Below are 15,612 nucleotides of genomic sequence, written 5' to 3' on the forward strand. Positions count from 1 at the left end.
TTGGCAACATCTTGCTGCATATTTATCTACCCAAGCCACTCAGTAATGCAGATTACTAACAGTACAAACACCTGTCAACACAATTTGGTATAGAAAGTTGATTGATTTCAGTACTTACCAACATCTTTGAAAATATTCTGAATTTTTAATAATTACAGAGATAAAAATTCAAGGAAAATATTTTTTATAACTGGTTAAAATGGTTCATAGCGTCAAACTAAAAAAGGAGAAATAATTCAGCATGAACTGAAAACTGGATCATGCTTCTCTGGGATATAAAGATACATCTTAGGATACAGTTGTATCATTGCAAAGTCTCATAAACTGCTAAAGTATTATAGAAAAAATAATGATCCTTTTTTATTTATTGACTTACTTCTTCACAGATTAACATTTCTAATTCTGGTGTTCAAAATGTTCTCTTCTAACCTCAGATCTATTAATTTTGTAGTTCCACAGTTGTTGACAGTGAACTGTTAACTAAATGAGTGAATGCAATTTCTTACAAGTCAGCTCTTCAGGTATCTAAGTATGGAAGAAAAAATTCCAGTATTTTTTCTCTAACAGAACAGACTAACCCCCAGAAAACTAACACTGAAGCAAATGGGAACGTTGTAGTCTAAATGCTAGCAGTTTCTGAACTACAAATTATGAGATATTCTAAGCGAAGAACACAAATTAGCTCACAAGTCAGTCCTCCTCTCTCCTAAGAAAACGGGCATTCAAAAATAGATAATGTAATTACAAATCTACAGAGAAAACTAGACAGTTCTTTCCTTTGCCAGTCTGCCAACCAATATAGCATGTTCACTGGCTGGAAGTCTTGGTTTCCTAAATATTCAAAACAGACATTTAAAATTGTCATTACTTTGTTATAATTACTAAGTGATAGTATGGTTGTGGCTTCTCTGTTTTACAGAATAGCGTGGATGCTAGACTCTATTCCTGCTGGACTGTTCCATAGGCATGTTTAAATTAGCAGTACAGATCTAGCCCTTAATTTAGATAATTTTTTAATGTTGCTGCTATTAGAATGCTCTGAAGTCTTTCAACTTCAATTTCTGGTTTATGTAACTTCCTAGAAAAAAACAAACGAACAGAAAAGAGAAACTATGACACACTGTTCACTTCAGACTAACCTCCACATTCACCATCTTTAGATCTAGTGTACAGATCTTGGTACAACTGTTTGCAGCAGTAGATGTTAGTGCTCTCTGTAGACTAGGAGAGCTCTCTAGCACTAGGAGAGAACAAGATACTGTAGTAGTGCATTTCCTGTTTTGGGGTTTTTTTGTTTGTTTGTTTTTTTTTTACAGCAGGACAGTTGTAATACTAAGATTCCCTTCTAAACATAGGGCAGAAGAGTCTTATTTCTGTCCGTCTGTCCCAGAAACTGGATTGCCTCTTCCCATGTAGAACTACCCTTACACCTTCTTTGTTTTCCCCTTCTCCATGCAGTGAAGTCTCAATTTCTTACTTACTCTAGGCAGACCTGTCTCCTTTCCTATCAGCTGCGTTTCTCCCAGATTTTGTTAAACCTTTCTCCTTCCCTGCTTTCTTACAGTTTTAACATATTTCACCCCTTACACAATCTCAGTCTTCCTTTTCATCTTCTTTGTCTCCACTACAATTTTCGGACTCCTCAATATACTTGCCCAGCTAAGGCATGCTTTCATTTGTATCTTAAAACGTTTCCTCTCCTGTTCCTTTAACCTTCACACTTATTTGTAATTCCAGACTCTTTCTCACATCTGTCTCTAGCTTTTCTCCCACATACAACACTCTTGGCTGGCCAGGCTCAGTTCCTATTTCTCTTGAGGACAGACACCCTGATTCCATCTACTTCTTTCCTCTTCCTGTTTGGCTTTTGTTCTCCCTGCTTTAAAATTCATCTCCCTTACAAAAAACAGCAGAAGGGTAGGAAAACATCCCACTGAGAGTATATATTCTTGCAGGAGACAAGATCTCAGTTCTCATTTCTCATTTACAGACCCATACTCATCGCAGAGAAAATTGTGCCTTTTATGCTAAGGTCATTTTTTGCAGTAAGGATTTTCCTACCTTACAAGTAGAATAGTAAACTAAGCAGGGTCAAGGCATGTGCTGTGAACATCCATGCTGCTTCACTGACAACATGCATTCTGGAATAACTTGGCTACACTGCCTGGCATGGACAAAGCCACATGATGTTCTGGGAACAGCACAGAGGAAGGCTCCCAAAAGGGCACTCTGTTTGCTAGGGATGACAATTAGTTATATAGATGCAAGTTGTGTTATGTTATTTGCTGAGGATTAGCCTCTGTTAGCACATATGCAACTTACTCAAAAAATCAAAAAATCCCCTCTGTTCAAATGAACAGTACCCTAATTTTCCACTTAAAAGCATTTCTTTTTTGTTGGTTTGCGTTGATGAGAGTTTGTGATACCGCTTAAGTGATCTAAGTTAAGTATATTGGACAGAATACTAACAAGTTCTAAAATAGTAAGCAAGAATCATTTTCCTACATAAATTCAATGGACATTTTATTACCTTTCTTTTGAGGAGATTACCAAGCGGTGAACAAAAATGCCATCTGGTACACAGTTTCAAACCTACTTCTCAGAAAAACATTCTTGTTTTTTAAAAAAGGAGTAATTCCTCATTTGAAATAGAAGAAGTTTTATCAACTTGTGACAGTTCAGAGGAAGTGAACTGTTTTGCATCATGTGGTAGCTCCATCAGATTATTTAACTACAACTTAAGTTTCTACTTAAATTTGCATGTAGGCACAAAAGATGTAATTTTACATTAAAAAAACCCAACCTGGAATAGGCTCTGATATCTATAGGTCCATTTTTCTTTCTTCCCTGCTACAGCCTTTCCAATAACTACTCCAAATTGTAAATTATTTGAAAATTCTACCAAAGGTTAAACAGACTGGTGCTCGTTAAAGATATACTTCTGCTTTTTGCATTAGAAATTGGAAGGCTGGCAAACAATATGACATTTCAGACATCTAATACAATTCAAATTTTTACTCTTGATAGGGTATTTTTACACCACAACCTGTTGTACCTGCAAAAGCAATACGTTCAAACCTAGAAGACAGTGCCAGATGATAAATAAGGACATGTGAGTCTGCCATTCATTTCCAGACTGCACTACAGAACTATTCCGGTATTCTCAAATATATATTAAAATCTCTACTGTCCTCCAGAGAAAAGGTCTTTCACTTGAATTTATAATGTCATTGGGAAGTCCAGAAAACTACAGCACTTGTGAGACAGCTACAGAAAATGTGTATTTTAAAGACACTGCCTTTGTTGTTTTAAGTAAAGCTTTCACGCTGCATTACACTGGAGTAGGAAGATGTTTACAATACCTTTGGAATTCTAAGCTCATGGGGTATTATCCTCCTATTCAAGGGCTGTAATTTAAAACATTCTTCCCCATTTACCTGCAAACACCTGATGGTCTTTGTTTGCCTACTTTACATCTTACTTATTCATAAGAGACTCTTCCTTTAAAATCCCTTTGTAATGTTTATAACATTTATAAATAGAACAAAGGTTACATTTTGGCTTAAATTGACATTATTTTTCTTTTATTTATTCAAAATATCACGTTAGGGATAATCTACCTAGGAGTATTCTACCCACTCAGCCAATGCTGAAATTCTCTCTGTTTGCATACAAAAATTAACAGGAATTGCATAATATTTGAAGATTAATGTGTGTTTCTCATCACTATTCTACTCCATACTCCAGGTCCTGGTAGGATGGACAGTGGGAATATATTGCTGAAGCAAAGCTAGAATCATGCAGTTTGCAATACCTAAATATATCAGAAGCTCTTGGGGCAGAAAATTAAGATGAATCTGTACTTGATGCTATCTTGCTTCTTTTACCAGAAAGGCACACAAAGAGCATTATTCCTTCTGAACATGAGTGAATACTATGGTGACAGAATAATTATTAATAATTTTATTGCTTTGTTCCAAAATATCTTCTAATGGCTGCTTTTTTTTTTTTTTCCCATTTGGAACATTCCTTCAGTCATCCTCCAGAAAATGGCATAGAATCAGAATGGTTAGGGTTGGAAGGGACCTGAAGATAATGTAGTTCATAACACCCCTGTCATGGGCAGAGACACTTCCCATTATATCAGGTAACTTCTAACTTGGTGAGAAAAGCTTTAAACTAGGTACATAAGGAGACAGTTGCTATAGCCTTAAGAAAAGTGAACACATGGGGTGCAGCAAAGCATCCAGAGGACAGCATGATGGAGATGGCTCTTTCCCTTTCCTTATACAGGAGTGTGACTTTTGGCCTATCTATCTCCAGTGCCTGTACATGAATGAACACAGAATGAGAACCAAACAAGAGCAATTAGAAGTCCATGCACAGCTGCAGAGCAATGATCCCACTGGAATTACAGAAATACACTGGATAGCCTGCATGACTGAAATGCTGCAATGGATGGATAAAAGCACTCAGGAAAGAAAGGCTGGGAAGGCAAGGAGGAAGAAGGTTGTGCTGTGTGCAAAGGGCTGAGTCAAATGCATACAATTTTGCTCTGAAACAGAAAAGGAAACATTCAGGAGGTTATGAAAGCTCAAAGGACAAGTGGTGCTCTGCTAAGAGTCTGCTACAGACTCTCAAATCAAAGTACAGGAGGAGGATGGACTAGATGATTTCCTGAGCCTCCTTCCAATCTAAATTAATACAGGCTTCTGCAGTGTTTAGTGCTGACCTTTTATCTTTATTAGTAGTTCATTTATTTTTTTCCTGAGTTCTTTCAGAGGTCTTCAGTGAATATCTTCTGATTTTGAATACTACTATTTTATCTACATGTCTCCTACAGATAAGCTTTTCCTATAGTCCTTTTCTTCTGAAATAGATCCTTTGATGAGTACCCACAAAATGAGGCTCTAGCATATAGAGTGATCCAGTTTCCTCCACAATTAACAGAAACACAAATAATTAATTTTACATGCTACTTATATATTCTTCACTTCTCTGATCACTCTTTTTTAGAGTCTGATCATCCATTTAACATACAAACTACCTGGCAGGTTAACAGTTAAGAGAATAGTCTTAATACAGTTCTTTTGTACTACAAGGTATGCAGGTTTTAATTTATCTCAAGAGTATTTGTTTATCATACTCCTATTTGGAAAGAACATCCAAGAACTCCTCTTCAGTCATCATATTCAAACTTTTAACCTGGGTGATAAAATAGAGTTCTGGCTACTTCAGAGTGGTTTGTTATGTCTCTGGGTATCATGGACTTTAAAAGAAATCAATTTGACAAAATGGATACATCCCATGCTGTTTGTACTACCATTTAAATTGCTGCTCTTAATTACCTTTTTCTTTTTTTTCAACTTCAACACACAGTGAAGTTAAGCTTTGCAGACAGGATTTGATACTTTATTGCTTTGAGTTTCAGTGAAGATTAGGTTTATGTGTCCAAAATTTAATTTTTTAAGGACCATTAAATGCAGATAAGAATTGTTTTTGTGGCTTTAATTTTCTTTCACTGGAGACAACACCAGGAATCTCAAAACACTGCTAGGAATAAACTTCTTAAAACCTTTTTTGTCATCTGTCATGCTTTCTTTGGTTATTTATAAACTTATGGGAAGTGTGACAAATGTGCAAGAATTGCAAAGCTAACTTGGGGGGAGGAATGCGACAAGTAATCTTCATTGAGGTTGTTGAAAATACTGAAAGGTTTGAAGTTCTTTATACATGTGAAGGAAATGAAAGCAACCCCTCTGATGGAGACAACTCATGAAAGAATCTCTGCTATCATAATCGTATGTGGATGTCTACAAGACAGTAAGTAATTTTACAATTTTAAAAAGTACTTAACCCCCCAACAATTACATTTCTGTTTACTAAAAAAAAAACCCAAAAATAACAACAAAAACAAACCCCCGTCCAAAAAAAAAACCAAACAACCCGAAAACCCCAACCAAAAACCAAACCCAAACCAAACAAAAAGATGTATTTTAATTTTCTAGATGTGTGATATAGATCTTTTCTAACATACAACGATTACTAGCAAGGCCAAAATGTATCTTGTAGAAAAACTGGCTGGTAGTAAAGTCCTACTTGGCCTGAGCTTTTAGCAGAAGTCTTTTAACATTGTGCTCAGTGTTGCTCTCAGGAGAAGTATTTCATGTCTTTAGTGCTGGGAAGAGGTACCCTCTGTGAGAGCAAAAAGAATAAAAACATACACATTGGCATAACCTTTTCTCTTTTTCCTGTTCTTGCTACTGCTTTTATGAAAGCGCTACTTCTAGGTAACATGCTGCTGTCTCTTCAGAGGCATACTTACAGTTCATACCATAGCCTTCAGCACAATTACAAAGCAGCAAACTCCTTTCTGTGGTGCTTTCCTACGCTGGTTGAGGACTGTGCTGGTTTTGGCTGGGCTGGAGTTAATTTTCTTTTATAGTAGCTGGTATGGGGCTGTGCTTTGGATTTGTGCTGGAAACAGTGTTGGTAACACAGGGATGTTTTAGTTACCATTGAGCAGTGCTTACACAGAGCCAAGGGCTTTTCTGCTCCACACCCTACCCCATCAGCAGTAGTTTGGGGGTGCTGTTGGGAGGGGACATAGCTGGGACATCTGACCCCCACTGACCCAAGGGATATTCCATGCCATATGGCATCATGCTCAGCATATAAAGGTGGAGAGGAAGAAGGAGGAAGGGGGATGATGTTCGGATTGACGGTGTCTGTTTTCTTGAGTAACCGTTTTTTGGGTGAGGGAGCCCCGCTTTTTTGGGGATGGCCAAACACCCACCTGCAATGGGAAGCAGTGAATTAATTTCTTGCTTTGCTTTACTTATTAAACCTTTATCTCTTCATCTCAACCCATGAGTTTTTTCACCTTTACTCTTCTGATTCTCTCCCCCAGCCCACCAAGGGGGAGTGAGAGAGCAGCTGTGTGGGACTTAGCTGCTGACCAAGGTTGAACCATGACACGACCTTGAGAAAAGCTGTTTATTTAGCCTTACTAAATTATTTCACAATGTGAAATGGAGTTATGGAGTATATGGAGTTATACTGTATACAGTAAACAGTATACTGTATACTGTATACAGTAAATGGAGTTATACTGCTATCTTGTGAAGCTTTCTTTGAATAGTGAAAATACACCACAGAAACAAGGAATTCAACTAGATACAGAAAGTAGAGATGAAAATTAAGCCTCATGCCTTCCCTCTCTAATTCAAGTGATCTATCACAGATGTTTTAAAAACTATGAAAGAAGAGTAACTCAACCTTGCATCTAGAAATTCATAACTGTACTTTTTTTGAAAAGTCATATGAAACTAAACTAAAGATTAAAAGTTCACTTTCCTTTTCAGTAGGAAGGGAAGCAAAATGCTTTCCTATCTATATTGTGTCTTATTATATATTTTAAATCCCTGCCCTTTTCTGATGAATTTTAAATGACAATGAACACAAACTGATGTGCTTCTGTTGCATTTCAGTCCTGGCTATAATTTATTATATAATTTATTTATTACTCATTTTTACTTACACAGGGGAAAAGCAGATTAATTTAAATGGGTATTAGACACATAAGGAAATCGCCAAAAGACATGTACTACAGAAGCCTTTTTTGGTGATGTTGACTTCAACTGTTGACTTAAGTTTCTTCAGCAACCGTGACAAGGCAATAATGCAATGCAAGAAACACAGAAGATGAAGAACATGGCAAAATGTACAAATACTGGTATTAACCAGTATACCACTTGCATTAAAACCAACAGGAAAGACGTAGCTGATCTTACAATTAACTGCAAAAAAAAATTAAGGATAAACAAAACCCAGGAGTACACGTTAAGTATGTATGCATTTCAAACTAAACAAAGAGCGAAATCTCTCATTCGACATAGTATATATTATCCTTGTGCCTGAAAGTATATTTTTAATATAAAATATTTAATCTGAAATTTAAATAAGCAGTTACTATTAAAATTCTTAAATTTCAATTAAAATTGACTTTTACTGATGTAAATCAAGTACTGTAATCTGAAAAGTAATACTTATTTTTGGTGTATTTCTTCATTTTAAAGATCCTAATTTGGGTGACTGGAAGGTAATTCCTATTTGGATCTAACAACCACACTGCCTTCTCCAGGAAGTATCCCTGTGATTTCTAAAGTTATTCTTTGGGCATACGTAAGAAAAAACATTCATAGAGCACAAGTATAACTTGCATTTTAAACTCAAATTGGACATTGTGTGCTCATTAAATTTAGACAATAGTGCCTGATATGTCAATCAAGTCTTTGTAGTCTGACATGTTAGCAGAGAACCAACCCAGACATAAAAAAGGAATATTGTAACAGGAAATTCTAGTAACAATATAAGAATACTATTTACCACCTATGCATCCACTGCAGTATTATTAGCAATTCTGAACATAAATAATGCACAAAATGTGAAAACAGAATTAAAGGCATTAAGACCAATTCTCTAAACTGTTCCCTGTAGGTCCAAAGGAAACTGCAGCTCATGCTGAAGCACTGGTTCTGGGATGCAGTTAAGAAAAATTCACTGTGTTTTTGTGCATGCTGAAATTGCTTAACCACCTGCACTGTAGGCTGGACTAGACTCCTATTTCAAAAAACAACTTACTTCATTGTGTAGGGATCCTGACACCCACTTTACAGACCAGCAAAGCCTGTACTTGGAAAACTGGGTTCCATATCAACATAAATGAGAGGTCCCACATACACTTAGTAACATTGTCATCTGATATATTTGGCAGATATATAAGTTCAGCTTCATTGCGAATCAGAGGCAGGCAGCATTCATATTTTGATTAATGCCCTCTGATAATTGTCCCTACAATCAATACTTCACTAAATCTACAACCATGGTGGTGACTTCTCATATAAGCATGAAAAGAAAGAGCTGCTGTAAAATAAATATTTTGAGTAGACACTTGTGGATAAGAGAAAAAGGTTAAGTAGTGGGTACACTCAGGAGATGAACATGAGAGACACACGTGGAGATTGTAAAATATGGGGAGAAATACGTCCAGGAAATGCTGAAGAAAGTCACAAAGAGAAGGGTAAGGTAGCAAAAGACAGAATCTTCTGATAAAGCAAAAGAAGAATGAATAATTTTGCTTTCTGCTGCATCTGTTTTCATTATTTCACATTCACAGAATTATACAATGTTTAAGGTTAGAAAGGACCTTAAGATCATCTAGTTCCAACCACTCTGCCATGGGCAGGGATGCCTCCCACTAGATTATGCTGCCTAAGGCTCTGTCCAACCTGGCCTTGAACACTGCCAGGGATGGAGCATTCTGGACATTTATATGCTTTACAGCAATCGTAAATCAAAGCGCTGATTTCTAGACAACTTTCAAATGATAGTTTTGAATTTTTTTCTGATTTAAGGCAGACATTACTGTGTACCTGAGTATTTCTGATACAGGAAGATGGTAATTTTAATGTTCTTAATTTAAATAGCATGTTAGATGTTTTCACTATGGCAAAGGGAATATGGCTTTGTCTTCTATAAACATGATTAAAATCAATTATAACAAATCACCAAGTTTGAACCACAACACCATCAGTTCAATAAATGTTTAGCTAAAAACAAAATTAATAAAATATATGAATCTAAACATAAAAAATTAGTACTTTCACAGATTGTGAAATCTTTTAGTAACAGAATTTCAATGAAATAGAAAATTGAAAAAGATTGTGGGGTACACACATAAACACAAAGAGTGGTTTTATGAAATATAGCTTATATGCAGTTTCTTCTCCATTATAACAATACATTAATAGTCTTCTACAACTTCATGAATATAAAACCTGCATTTCTGTTTGAAAGCATTATCTTCAAATGTGCATTCAACATAATTATTAAATGACTCGTGAAATCATGCAGAATGAAATACACTTTTTCATAATACTATTCTGGGTTTAAGCAAGGTAAGTTTTCAGATGCCTTCCTCTGTATTTTCATTAAATGGAAAATACCTATCGTAATGACACAAAACTAGAAGTAGAATATTACAGGGAATATAATACAATACAGTTTTGTGGCTAAAAGAAGTATCTTTTATTACATCAAAGAGTAGGACTGAAAAAGTAGACAAGTTTGAGCACTTGAGACTAGAAAAATAGCCTAAAAAGTAGCACAGGCAGCATAGGTCTACCACCTCCTATCCTGGTTTTGCTGCCCCATCCCACAGAAAGGTTTGCTCCATCTCCATAGCACTCTCCACTACATCCATCCACATTACATAAAATTTTGCACTGGGTGTCCTCTGTGTAAACTTTCACTTCTTTAGCCGTCAAATATGTCTTTCTGTAAAATCAGAATACATGCAGCCTTGTCTGCCTCATCCACGCTGACTTTTGCGAGTGTCCACCATGCTCGCTCTCTCCTTTTTGACACTCAGCCAAACCCCAGCCAGCCTTTTCCTCCTCCTTCTTATCCCTACTATGAAAACTTTCACACAGGCAAACAAGTTGAAGATGTCCCTGATCATTGCAGGAGGGTTGGACTAGATGACTTTTGAAGGTCCCTTCCAACCCAAACTATTCTATGATTCTATCCCATTATTGAAAATACATGATTCATACAGAATAACCTTCAGGATATGCGCATGCAAGCACACAAATAAACAAATATACTATATATCTCAGTAAAAACCATGTGACTATGGCTAATACCAGTAATATCCAACACTTAGCACATACCATAGTCAATTTTTAAAATTATTTATGTACCTTAGCTTGTATTCCTATTCACATTATTTTACAGAAGTACTTCATCCACCACAGAAACATAACCAGCCGTGGCATGACATGTAGCAGCTGTTTAACAGCTTTTGGCAGATATACAAAAAGGTCTAATGAGAAGACAGGCCCAGGTAGACAAACTTACAGATTAATTAAATAGCGAGAATATCATTACCGAGGTGAAAATTTGACCAGGATATTGAATTAACCTGTTATTCAAACTGCCATGATGCTTTTAGCTTGGTTTAATAAATAAAAAAGCCATGGCACTCTATATGTAAATTGTCTTGTCTCCCATTCATTTCCCTCCCTCCTACAACAGCTTGAGTTTCTTTGGCCAGTTTCAACCAAATTCAACAGACAAGTACAGATCTCAGAAATACTATATTCCTACAAACTTTCTGAACATGAGACACAGAGAGAAGAAGCAGCCCATTTGTCTCCACTGAAAGACTGCAATAGGCAAAAAGACCTTATTAGATATCAGAAAACCTGTACGTGAGAAAGACCTTGTAAATGTCTCTGTTATGGAAAACCTTCAGTCACTGCTCATTAAACATCTAAGACAATCAACTCTGAGAAGTAAATCTATAGGAAATCCAGTTTACTTAATCCCAAATCATGAAGATAATTAAAAAATATCAGGACCTGGGATTTGTATCGCATGTAATAGGCATTACTTTTCACATTCTATTCAAGCAAAAGAACACACAACTCTTCTCTGCCTTTTTACAGGGGCTTGGGTTTGTAAGATACACTACATCCATTTCTTTCTTTCGATTCTTCATACAAAGCTCTTCTCCCTTAGCCTAAAACACAACTTGCGCATTCTCAACGCTAAGTATAGTCACACATCTGTATAATTACAAACCTACTAAAACCTTATGATTATGAATAATAACTAAAATATAACCTGCTGTTAACCACTGAGTTTTCAACCAGAAAAAAAAACCCTGCACGTTATTAGTAAAACTGTAAATGTTTAGAAAGAGATTTTAAATGGCTCCCTTTAATGCTGGGCTTAATTTAGGTCCTTTTATTTTTAATTTAACTCCACGTAGTGGTTCTTACCCTTTGGTGGCATTCAAGGACCACTGGATCTTCATTATGTAATGGAGAGAAAATATATATCTAATATGTAAATATCATACTTGTTTACAACATTCATTTCAGCCAAAGTGGTATCAGTTGTGACTACACATCTGCAGTAAAAATTCTGAAATCTTAACTTCTTAACTGACTGCAAAATTTCAGAACTCTATGGCACAAAGTTACTACAGCTCACTCATGTGGATTATTCATTTGGATGTGGCTATGCAGGACAGAATTCATCTCACTAAACATGGGTAACATTAACATACTTACCTAGGCCCCCTCCACAGACAATGGAGAGAGGCAGACACTTCTAGGACACTATTAATCTCTTGCTCAATTAGGAGGAGATTTAAGACAGATATGGTGAAACCACCCAGATCTCTGTAAAAGCAGCCTAGATGACTGGTGTCAAATCACTAGTCAAATCACATTCCTACGCTTTGGAAACAGCTTGTTTTAGGAACCTATGAGCTTACTCTGATGCATGGTTAAATATGCAGTGCAACCACCTGTTGGTGAAGACACACCAAGTATCATCCAGTAAATCATAATGAGTCAGTAACCAATTGATACCTACTTAGTAATTTTCTTTCAGTCAGGGAAATTATTCAAGTGAAAATGTATTTCAATTTAAGATTACAAATATGTAAAAGGAGTTCTCTATACACATAGTTCAATGCTCAACATTAATTCAAGTACGTTTCACAGAACTTAGAACTGATTTTGGTAACAGTTCCTCAGATGGAAGGTTATTATTACACTGTCAAACCAAAAAGGAGTGCTCATCAGAAGAACAGATCCATTCTTGGCTAAATTCGACTTTTACTATGTGATCAATAAACTGAGAAAAATTTAGAGCTACAAACATCAGGGGTTCACTATTGCAAACTAGATATTTATGTAAGTATAGTAATATGATATTGTAAAAGATTTTAAAATTACTAAAAGCTTCTTAATATTACACAAGTTTAAACTGTGCAACTTAATACTGCATTTAATTGTAAAAACAAGTATAATTACTAAATTAAATCTAAAATAATACTTGTATATAAAAATTAACACTTGAATTTGTCCTAAAATAAATCATGAGTACCAACATGATCCTTAAATGAGGACAGAATCACCCTGAAATGTTGCACAGAAAATCAGAAGGGCAAGAAGTTCAATACATTAATGCAATAAGCACAAACAAAACCCAACTCAATTATTAATATGCTAATATTTTAATACAGATATAAAAACAAATTTAAGAATTTGTTACTTACCTTAGAGATCTGAAATAATGTGGACTTCTGAATAAGCTACAATCAGTCTCTTCCCAAGAGAGAATTGTCTAACTTTTCCACTACTTTCAAATCTGGAGTGGGAGATATTTTGAGCCTGGGCAAATATCACTGGAAGAAAATTCGTTCACATGTTTGGCTGTGTTTTGCATTCCATCCTGTTGCTTTGGCGTACAGACGCAGCTAATTATAATCTGTGACATAAGCGGCTAATTCTACTGCTAAAATGGTTGTGTACTGACTCCAGAAATGAACTGCCCCACTGTAAGACATAACAAATCCATAATGCATACTAAACTGGCCCAACCTGTCATGTAACGCCAACTGCTTTATTAAAATCTCAAAATATGCAGCACTTCATCGAATCTGCATGTAATATAAGTAGCTGCTAATAGCACAAAATGCAAAGTTAGAAACAAAAAAGACTTCTTTTCCAAACCCACATGTAACATTCAACTAAATTTAAATAGTAATTTAAAAAAAAAAACTTTTTAATCTTAAAGCTAACATTATTTTAACTGTAATCTATACTGGCTGGTATATAAAGTCTCTTTAAAAAAAGGAAACCCATATATTATATCTATAATAACACAGATGAATTTTATACAATAACTATACTAACAATTACCAGCATTTCCAAAAGGTTAAGCCATTCTTGGTACTTAAGAAACCTACATATAAATATCAAGAGCTACAGAAAAAAGTTGTATTTATTACGTATTTTATGATAATATTATAGAAATTCTAAGACATCTTCTTTTCAGTGCCATTTAAGCTTTGAGTTCTCAAATGCAGAAACAAAAATTCCAGCCCAGCACTGCTTACATTAGGCTGAATATACAAACACTAACCAGCCAACTTTCTTTCAGTCTATGACATCTTAGAATTTATGCTGGTAGCTGCAATTTAAAAAGCATTAAAACTTTCATTTGTAAGCTTTACAGAATAAAGTTTTGCTCTATGTGAAGCACTGCAATCATCATCCATATGTTTGGACAATTTAATTTTTCAAAGCACAATATTTCCTTTTTTCTAGCTATGCACTTGCATGGTTATCATGCATTAGAAGATGAAGTTCCTATCAGATATTTAACAGCTGCAGATCATAAATTTAGCACTGACATAAATCCAGCTGATCACAGGCTTACAAGATACTTTTTTCCCTTTATGAATTCTTTGTTCATTAATCCTTTCTCAGACTCTGTTTACATACACAAATAGAGAAAATATTTTCTATGCAAAGGAATTAACTCACTGGTATCCAACAAAAATGACAAATATTTTTCAGAATAAAATATTTATCAATATCCTTAAAACAGCTTTTATATTTAATCTCATGGATTTATGAAAGATAAACTGGGAAAAAAGCATTATACACTGCATTAACACCAAAGCTTTTCCTTAATTGAAATTCCGTTCAAGTATTAGAGAAAGAAACCTATAAATGCCAGATAGTTTAGAAGGCTTCATAGTTTAGAAGGCTTTGTTATTTAGTCATTATTTAGATGACTGAACATTCATGTTCAGGGATTTCCTGCAAAATATTTCATCCATTCTTGGAGAAATACAGAGAATCAGATAAAACTCAATAGACACCCCCCCCCCCCCCCAAAAGCAACACTTTAACTGCATTTTAATATGTTTCCGTTTGGCATATTTTAAATTATTTTATTTTTATTAAAAATTCAACTAACACAGTGTCCAGCTACAGAAAGAGATTAGATTAGACCCAAGAGATTAGACCCAGCAGGTCTCCTTACTGACAGAACTTTCGTGTTATTTTCCTTTCATGGTTACTCTTCCTGGTCTAAATTCATTGTGTCTTTTATATGTGCTCTTCTACCAATCTAATAGCTGCAAAGTAGAAATTCTAAAAGTGAAAAGAACAAATAAATACCTCAGTTAGTATCTTCTGAAGTTCTCATGAAGTAGGACTGAAGCAAGAGAAACTGTCAGTGAGTTCTGGATCATCTGAAGGCAGCTGTCTTCCTGTATAAATGCAAAGAATGGAAAAGAGAAAGGAAAAAATTATTCATGAATTTTGGAAAAGCCAAGAAACATTCTTGAATTGCCCTCTTTTAATTTTTAACTGACATCTTACAAGTAATGGAGCAAAATGCACTGAGATTAAAACTGCAAGACAAAAATGAAATACTGGACACCCAATGCTTGTTTGGACTGCAAATGCTCATTACAGCATGGCTTAGAGTAAATGAGATATCAGCTTTAGCCAAAAATCTGTGAAAAATAATATAAAAGATTTCTGTTGCAATGTTAAAATTCCACCTAGCATTAGGATGCAGTAGTACAATGGACAAGGACTTCAGTTATGGGGTTTCACTGCATTTCTACAAAAACTAAGTCTTTCTCTCAGTCAAGTAATTCTCTTCACAGTTCAAAAATGCTGATGTCCCATTCCTCACCAAAACTTGCCAACCTCCTTTTCAATTGGGTTTTGA

At 35.4% G+C, this 15,612-nt stretch overlaps 1 protein-coding gene across 5 annotated transcripts in view; it reads right to left on the minus strand.

Annotated features, from left to right (window-relative positions):
- Nucleotides 1-15,612, minus strand: part of SGCG (sarcoglycan gamma) — a 126,220-nt gene that overhangs the window by 74,151 nt on the left and 36,457 nt on the right. For 3 of the 5 annotated variants that reach the window (XM_062615207.1, XM_062615205.1, XM_062615209.1), the window contains exons 2-3: nucleotides 15,051-15,142; nucleotides 13,136-13,264 (exon numbers count right to left, since the gene is read on the minus strand). The gene's annotated coding sequence lies outside the window, so the exon portion shown is untranslated. The remainder of the gene's footprint in view (nucleotides 1-13,135; nucleotides 13,265-15,050; nucleotides 15,143-15,612) is intronic. The other 2 variants (XM_062615208.1, XM_062615206.1) reach the window with 1 other exon arrangement.

The sequence above is a fragment of the Pezoporus occidentalis genome, unplaced genomic scaffold (assembly GCF_034315485.1).
Source record: "Pezoporus occidentalis ecotype Australia unplaced genomic scaffold, CSIRO_AGI_Poc_V1 ctg18, whole genome shotgun sequence".
Taxonomy (NCBI): Eukaryota; Metazoa; Chordata; class Aves; order Psittaciformes; family Psittacidae; genus Pezoporus; species Pezoporus occidentalis.